This window comes from Chanos chanos, chromosome 15 (genome assembly GCF_902362185.1).
Source record: "Chanos chanos chromosome 15, fChaCha1.1, whole genome shotgun sequence".
Lineage (NCBI taxonomy): Eukaryota > Metazoa > Chordata > Actinopteri > Gonorynchiformes > Chanidae > Chanos > Chanos chanos.
This window is the reverse complement of record NC_044509.1, coordinates 174,127-182,555: the sequence shown is the minus strand read 5'-3', so window position 1 is coordinate 182,555 and position 8,429 is coordinate 174,127.

The following is an 8,429-nucleotide window of genomic DNA, read 5'->3' as shown; positions in this document are numbered from 1 at the left end:
TGGTTGTTGTCTCCGTGTAGGCACCATCATTGGGAAACGGCTTACACTGGGAGGCGTAAGTCCAGGTGTCCCTCTCTGCTATTCTGACAGTGGTTGGTGTGGTTAGCAGCACCTGAAAGGGTCCAGCCCAGCAAGGCTGGTGCCAGTGACACCTCATGTCTTTCGCCACAACCCAGTCCCCTGGCTGGATGCTGTGCAGTTGTGCAAATGCTGGCTTAGACAAGGCAGCTTGCACCCTGGGGAAAATATTCTTTAGAACATGAGCTGTGTTTACATGGAGCCTAATAATCCGTTAATAATCGGATTCTATCAGAATGAAAATGCTTCATGTAAACATTTCGATCGGTATGAAATACCCCAATCTGATTGAGAATTCATTTGGATTGAAAGAGGTGGTGTAGATTTCTCACAATCCGTTCGATAGGAAAATATTAACCATGTAAACGCTCAATCAGATTGTCTTCTGAACTTTCCGCACATGTTCAATACATGAAGTAATGACGTATTGATGTTTCACTATGCATGACAGAGTTTAAAAAAACATAGCGGACAGTGTGAGAAATTTAACAGGTTTGTGTTAAACTCAAAGATTTTAAAACTAGTCAAGCGTCTAGATGGGCACAAATCCTGCAACAACGAGCTGTTTAAGCAAGTTTGGAAGAATATTCCATGCAGAGATGATGTAATTGTTATTATAATTATAGTTAGAATTGCCTTAAGTAATTAACTGATCAAATCACTGACCTGAAGTGAAGCTATCGCTGCCCTGGCTCTTTACAACACTTGAAAGTAAGCGTTCTTTTGACCACTCTACCATTATTTATTTCTGTGTATGACCGGCTAAGAGATTTTTATATAGCCTTTGACTACATCATGCAGGTCAGCACAAGGTCATTTCTTTACATTTGCAATGAATTCCGATTGTACGTTTGTGACATGTAAGTGCACACAAACTATCCGATCACTTTCATGTAAACAGTACATTCGGAATCATCAACTGGAATTATTTCAATCCGAATGATAAATGTGTGCATGTAACCGTAGTTATTATTTAAAGCACAACAATACTGCAACATTTCATTACCTATTCCTGTAAGAGTCAGCCTGTTTTGAGGGAAGGGAGTGTTGGTCATTCTCACGGGCCACCCGGTTAACATTTCATAAGGAGAGAGTCCAGTAGTCTTGTGCGGGCGGCCTCTCATAAACATTAATGCAAGGAGTTTCTGCTTAGCGTGTTCAGAAGTCAATCCTACAGGTTTCTGACATGCTTTGGATTATGTTATTTACCTAGTGAGCTTGTTAGCTTAGATGGGAATCCCTACCTTGGTATCACTTCCCTTTTTAATGCTTTTGCCATTGAGAGGGCAGAGTCCTTGTCTAAGATGGCTGCACATGCAGACGCAGCAGCCTCACATGGACCAAAGAAAACAGTCTTTTTGTTGTCTAATGTGTCTGACACTGCGAGAAAGAATGCCAGCTCTACTGGGAAACACATCTACAACCGACAAGAACATGATCAGATACGTACTCATTTGGATGATCTGCATTGCCTCAGCTTGCTACGCGACCCAGTCCCCATAGCTACAAGACATCCCCCTGCGGCTATCCACCTAAGGAAGCACCAGAGACAGTACAAGAGGACCCAGAAGCGCAGAGTACATGGAGGCATCCGTGCTAGCTAACTCATCCAGACCAGCTCTCCCGTCCATTCTTCTCGCAAATGTACGCTCTCTGGAAAACAAACTAGACTGCATACGGCTTCAGTGGACATCCCAGCATGAAACAAAGAACTGTATCTTTTGCTTCACAGAAACTTGGCTACACAGCAACATTCCGGACACAGCCATACAACTAGGTGGAATAGCATGCTACGGAGTTGCTAGGGCATCATCCTTCTCTGGTAAGACCCGTGGTGGTGGCTTGTGTGTCTACATCAACAAAAATGCTGTGATGGTCTCCAAACACTGCTCTCCACTCGTGGAATTCACAGTTGTTAAGTGCCAGCCGTACTACTTGCCAAGAGAATTCACTGTTGTTATTGTGGCCATGCACTTACCCCCAAGCACCAGTGCCTCAGAGGCACTGCGCAAACTACACAACAGCATCAGTGAACAACAAACCGCTCACCCCCATGGATTTTTCATTATTGCTGGGGACGTCAATAATGGAAACCTAAAAACTGTATTACCTAAATTTCATCAACATGTAAACTTTGCCAGCAGGGAAAACAATACACTGGACCTCACTTACACTAGTAAGAAGAATGCATACAGAGCACTCCCGCGCCCCACTTCAGAAACTCAGACCACATCGCAGTTATGCTAATTCCAGCATACAGGCCACTTCTGAAACTCGTCAAACCGGTTCAGCGACTGATCAGGGTCTGGCCAGAGGGGTCTGTTTACACCTTGCATTAAGATCTGATTTTGGTGGTCCGTTCACAAGTGGACAGCTCAAAATTACAGGTGTAAACGCATCCAATGCGCATTGAGGTTGCATTGAGATCCGATCACTCCACATTCGGAGGTGGTCTGAACCGCATGTGACCACATTCTTAAAGCAGTGTAAACATGAATGTGAACTCTACCACATTGAACTACTGCCTCCTCAACTGACGTCCTCTGCTTATGTGGAAGTACGAACTCATTTGCCTATGTACACATTCGCTCGCCAACGGCGTCATATTAAAGTGCGACAACAGACAACAACAACAACAGGCAAAATGGATATTGTTTTGATTTCTTCCTCCTCTTCTTCTTCTTCTTTTAATTTCCGACAGACTAAGCACAAGGAGTGCACTGATGCCTCCCGCCGATTAAAAAAACATTTAACGTGAAAAAGCTTAACATGGCTTAATGTTCGAAAACTGTAATCAATGATCACCATATTTCTCATGGACATCTTGTCAGAAAAGCTTTGTCCAACATCTCACATGTCATAAGCAATATCTCCAATCAAAAAAGCAAAACTGAAATTCAATGAAAGGGGTGACGAGTTGGAAATGATTTATGTGTTTATTTGCACAGAGAGCGGGGAAGTGAGATCCGATCTCAAGTGGTCACTCAAGACACGGATTCTAAAGCCAAGTGTAAACGGATGTACTTAGAGCTGTCCACTTGTGATCGGATCTTAATGCAAGGTGTAAACAGGGCCTGTCTCAGCTCTTCAGGACTGCTTTGAGAGCACTGATTGGGGCATGTTCAAAGTGGCAGCCTCCTCTGGAAAGCACATTGATCTGGAGGAATATGCAGAGACAGTGACAGCCTACATCGTGCATCGATGATGTCACAGTCACCAAAACCATCTCTTTGTGGGCCAACCAGAGGATGTAGCTGCCAGCAGAAGTCCAGGCACTGCTAAGGACCCGAAATGCTGCATTCAGATCCAGTGATAAGGAAGCCCTCAAGGCAGCATGGGCCAAGCTGTTGCATGGCATCAGAGAGGTGAAAAGACAATATGCTTTGAAATTCAACAGCCACTTCACTGACAGCAAAGATGCATTGGTGCTTATGGAAGGGCATCCAGACCCTCAATGACTACAAGCTTCCTCCTCAGACCTGTGGCAGTGATCCCACCCTCAGATGCAGTGAAGACTACCCCCCTGATGGATGACCTAGTTCTGCAGGTGACTGCAGACGACGTGAAACAGACCCTCTCCAGAGTCAACCCACACAAAGCTGCGGGCCCAGACAGAATCCCAGGCTGAGCCATCAGGGACTGTGCTGAGCAGCTGGCAGATGTCCTCGCTGACATCTTCGACATCTTCAACATCTCGCTGTTCCAGGCAGTCGTCCCCACATGTTTCAAATCCACTACCATCATACCAGTGCCAAAGAAGTCCCCCATGTCCCCCATACCAACGAGGACCAGTTCAAACACCGTATCTAGAACATTCAAGTGAAAGATCTGGAAAAGAGGAAAAACATGAACGACAAGTGTTTCACGTAAGAAAATGTCTACAATGGGGAACTAAAATAAATAAAACCAGTGTCTATGAAAGCTTAGACAATGTTCATAGAGAAATCCTGATTTCTGCCAGTTTGGCTTGTATTCCTCTGTGATTGGCTGCAGTCTGGACAAAAACCATGAGATTGTCGTAAATCTGCTGGAATTGCCGTTGGTCCTGAGGACAGTAACAGTTTCTGATAAACTGATAAACCTGCAAATTCAGCTTTAACACATATTCAAATACCTTTAACCACTGTTTATCAAATCCAGCCATGACGATGCACTGGGTAGAAATTCTTTTCTCTAATAAACCACTAGCATACATGATACCACTTGTTCACTAATCAACACACTCTAGATGAGCACATACACAGGGTTACATTGGAAACATGCTGTCCAGTGGGTCAGCAGGACTGATTTTGAAAAATGAATTTTAAAAGAGGAGTTGAAATCTCTGTTACCATTCCATTTAAAGAGGCTAGTCTGCTCAGAACCACTCTTATGGCCACACTGGCAAAGTTCTGGTTCTGCCGATCCATCATGAGAATCTGAGGATTAGAGATGGAGAGATTGTAAGAAAGAGTGAGATCCTGATGTATTGCACATCAGAGAAATCACCCAACATTAACTCTTATGGAGAGAGGTTACCTCACACTTACATTAAAAGCTTCATGACCAGAGACTCTCAGAGGAAAATCCTAGATCCCAAGGCTCTGAGAATACAGACTGCAACAAACAAACAATAAAAGCCCTTTAGAACTTTTCTCTTCGGTAAATCCATTTTCCAGTTTAATGTACATAAGTGATTTTGTAGACTGAGAAAAGGCAGAAGTTTATTTAAATAATGACAGTTCACACATCATGCTTATCAACATTAATGAAGTACAAAGGAAAACTCACTATACAGACGGCACCTTGATGGCCTCCACTGGTAAACCTGCAAAAATTCACTGAGGAAAACAACCATTTGGTTACAAATCAGACAAAACACTGAGAACATTATGAGAAATTGATGACTTGTCCCCATTCATAGTATCAAAAACTGAAGCAGAAATTTTAGCTGTGGCAAAAAGGTAATCTTTTCACCTCAGGACCATCAGTATCCGTGAAAGGTCTTGAGGCAGGGCGTGGAACTGGACCTGTGGGTGAACCTGGAGCAGGGCCTGGGACTGGACCTGTGGGTGAACCTGGAGCAGATGCTGGGACTGGAGATGTGTAAGACTCCAGAGGTGGTCTGGCATCAAATTCAGGTAGTGGTCCAGGGTTAAACCGAGGACTTGAATCTGGAGCGAATCCAGATGGTGGTCCTGAGGGAACCCCTGCAGGTGTTCTGGAGGCAAATCTAGGAGGGGGTTGGGGTGTAAATCCAGGGTCTGGGTTTGAGACAAATCCAGGTGGTGGACCAGGGGCAAATACATGGGCTGGTTCTGGGGCAAACCCCAGTGGTGGTCCACGGAGAAATCCTGGCGGCGGGCTTGTGGAACGTCTTGGTCCTTCAGTAAATCCTGGTGGTTGTCCAGGGTTAAATCCAGGGGCTGATTTGGGGTTAATACCAGGCGGTGGCCCAGGGGAAATCCCAGGTGGTGTTCTGGGAACAAATCCAGGAGGTTGCTAGGGGGCAGATCCAGCCGCTGAGCCTGGGGAAAATCTGGGTGGTGGTTCCAAGGCAAAGCCTTGGGGTGAATCTGGAGCAAATCCTGGTGGTGTTGTGGGTGAAAATCCAGGGGGCGGTCCAGGGTTATATCCAGGGGATGGTCCATGGTTAAATCCAGATGGTGGTCTGGGGGCAAATCCCGGAGATGGTCCTGAGGCAAACCCTGGAGGAGGACTTGGTGTAGGCCTTGGTTCTGTCGGAATACTGATAATAATAATAATAATAATAATATTTATTTAGAGCCCATTATCACTATTTATAGTCTCAAAGGGCTTTACATGTCTATATCAAAGTCAAATCAAAATTATATTATGCATAAGTTCGAGAAAATAGATACGTCTTTAGTTTTGTTTTAAAAGTATTGAGAGAGTTTGCCTCTCTAACTTCTGTAGGTAAACCATTCCAGAGGAAGGGAGAGCGGTAGGAAAAGGTCGGTTGCCAGCGGACTTCTTTTTAACTCTTGGAATGACTAATAATCCAGAATCTTGAGAGTGCAGTGTGTGAGGTGGGTTATAGGGTGTAATTAAGCCAGAGAGGTATGAAGGCGCAAGCCCATGTAAAATTTTATATGTTAATAAGAGGACCTTAAAACACCATTTGCCCTTGCATAAATTGGGAGCCAATGAAGGGAAGCCAGGACAGGGCTAATGTGATCAAACTTCTTCGTTCGGGTCAGAATTCTAGCAGCAGCATTCTGGACCAACTGAAGACTATTGGTAGTAGAGGCAGGCAGACCAGAGTAAAGAACATTGCAGTAAGCGAGGCGAGACATGACGAATGCGTGAACAATGGTTTCTGCATCAGCCATACTTAGAAAGGGCCTAATTTTAGCAATGATGGTCTCCTCATGCTCCTCAGACTCCACCACTCCATCCAAACCAAATGAAATGATGTTATATGACCTCTTCACCTCTTTGTGCTGTGATTCACACCAAAAAGAGACCATTAAAACACCAGTTTGGATATGAATAGAGGATCACATAAAATAAGGTGTGAGAACTGTAATCTGGACAAACCCTTGCTTTGTATCCCAAAAATGTTTGGTCACTGACAGCCTCCCGACGATAGGATCTCGCCCTCAGAAATTGCCCTCTAAAGCGCTAAAACACGAAACACAGTGAAACACTCAGTCCTGCACACGACACGTGAAGAGACTTACAAAAGACTGAGTTCAGAAAGTGACAGAGCTGCACAAATTAAGGCTGAGAATTTACCTTGATGCAGGTGACATCCTGCACTATTCCAAAGCACTCTGGGGGGTCCTGCAAAATAAGTGTCCAAAAGAATCGTTCAAGAGAGGAAACTAAGAAGCGTCTTACAGCTGAGCGTCTCAAAGGGCAGAGATTAAGACATTGTAAGAGCTTCATGTGTCTGTGCAAACTACCTCTGAATTCAGGGTAAAATATTCCCGTGTTGAGATCCACCAGCGCTGGCTCATAGCTCCTCTAATCAGGTACAGGTGGTGATATTTCACATAAGAAAACTGTACAAATACCAGAAAATGAACAAGAAATATCTTACAGCAGTCTCACATGTGTTTCCATGAAGCAACAACTGTTCAGATCTGTAAAAAAAAGCTTTAAAGCCTACAGTCTAAATCTTAAAGTAATTGGCATCCAGGGACTACAGTCCACTGGCCTGTAAACATAAGGAAACAGATGCTCCTTCAATGCGTTCTGCACCTATGGAACAAAAAGGCAAATCAGAGCACTGTTACTGCGACTGTCTCCAAAGTTCATTACCACAGTGAACCAAAAGATTATCAAGGTGTGTTTTTGAAATGTATACCAATTATATAGAGAAGGAATCGTGTCTTACCATAACCATGACCAAAGGATCACAGTATATAATGTCACATAGACACTTTGGCTGGGGCTCATTCTCAGTGTTCATTTGCTACAGAGAAAATATGATCACTGAGGATCAATCATATGTTTAGTAAACATCAGCCTCTACACTCAACCACAATTTATTTATAAACACCTGGAGGGACACTGTAGCCTGCACTTCAAAATCTCTCTCTCAATATGTTCTCATACATAAGTTTACATTGCGTAACAGAGGCTGTATGGAAAATGCAACAAACCAATCAGAAGTCTGCTACTGTGAGTTAAAACCAAGGACCTTCAGTTAAAAAGAGAACTGACAGAACTGACTGAAACTGCATGCACTTTAAGGAATACTGACAGGATGGAAAATATACACTGTCTTACTTTGACTGCGACCAAAGGTCCACAGTATCGGGGCTGAAAACAAAAGGCAACAGCTGCCCGTTCTGAGAATTCCACTCCTACAAAAGATAAATTATCATAAAAAAGGCAGATCAGAAGATTTTCCCTAGGACTCTCTTCGAGGCTTTTTCTTTCATCATTTTTCATAATTAATCCATATTTGTTAAAGGGGGAAAAGTCTCTACCTTTGCTTTGGTGATGTCACACAAAAGTACGTCCTCTTCAAAAGTCCTGTGTGCCATGATATTTCTGTCACGTTGGTGATGCACAGCAACGGCAAGGCCACCACCTGCTATTTTCATAACTGACACAAAACAAAACTGTCAGTAGAAAAAAAGCACTCTACTACAACTCTAATTCTTATTCTAAATATAGCTGCAAGCAGCAGTTTTGGGGTCCAAGCACAAATAAGATAATTGCCTGGGGATCTTTCATTTCATGCACTAAAAGACTGTGATGAAGATTTTCACAGGCCAGTGTGAAGAAGAACTTGATATAAGATTGGCTCATTGTTAATAAAACTGTCCGAAAATAGTTATGAAGGCCTTGGGGAATGCATTATGGTGGACTATGAGGTTGTGCTAGTGCCATTCAGT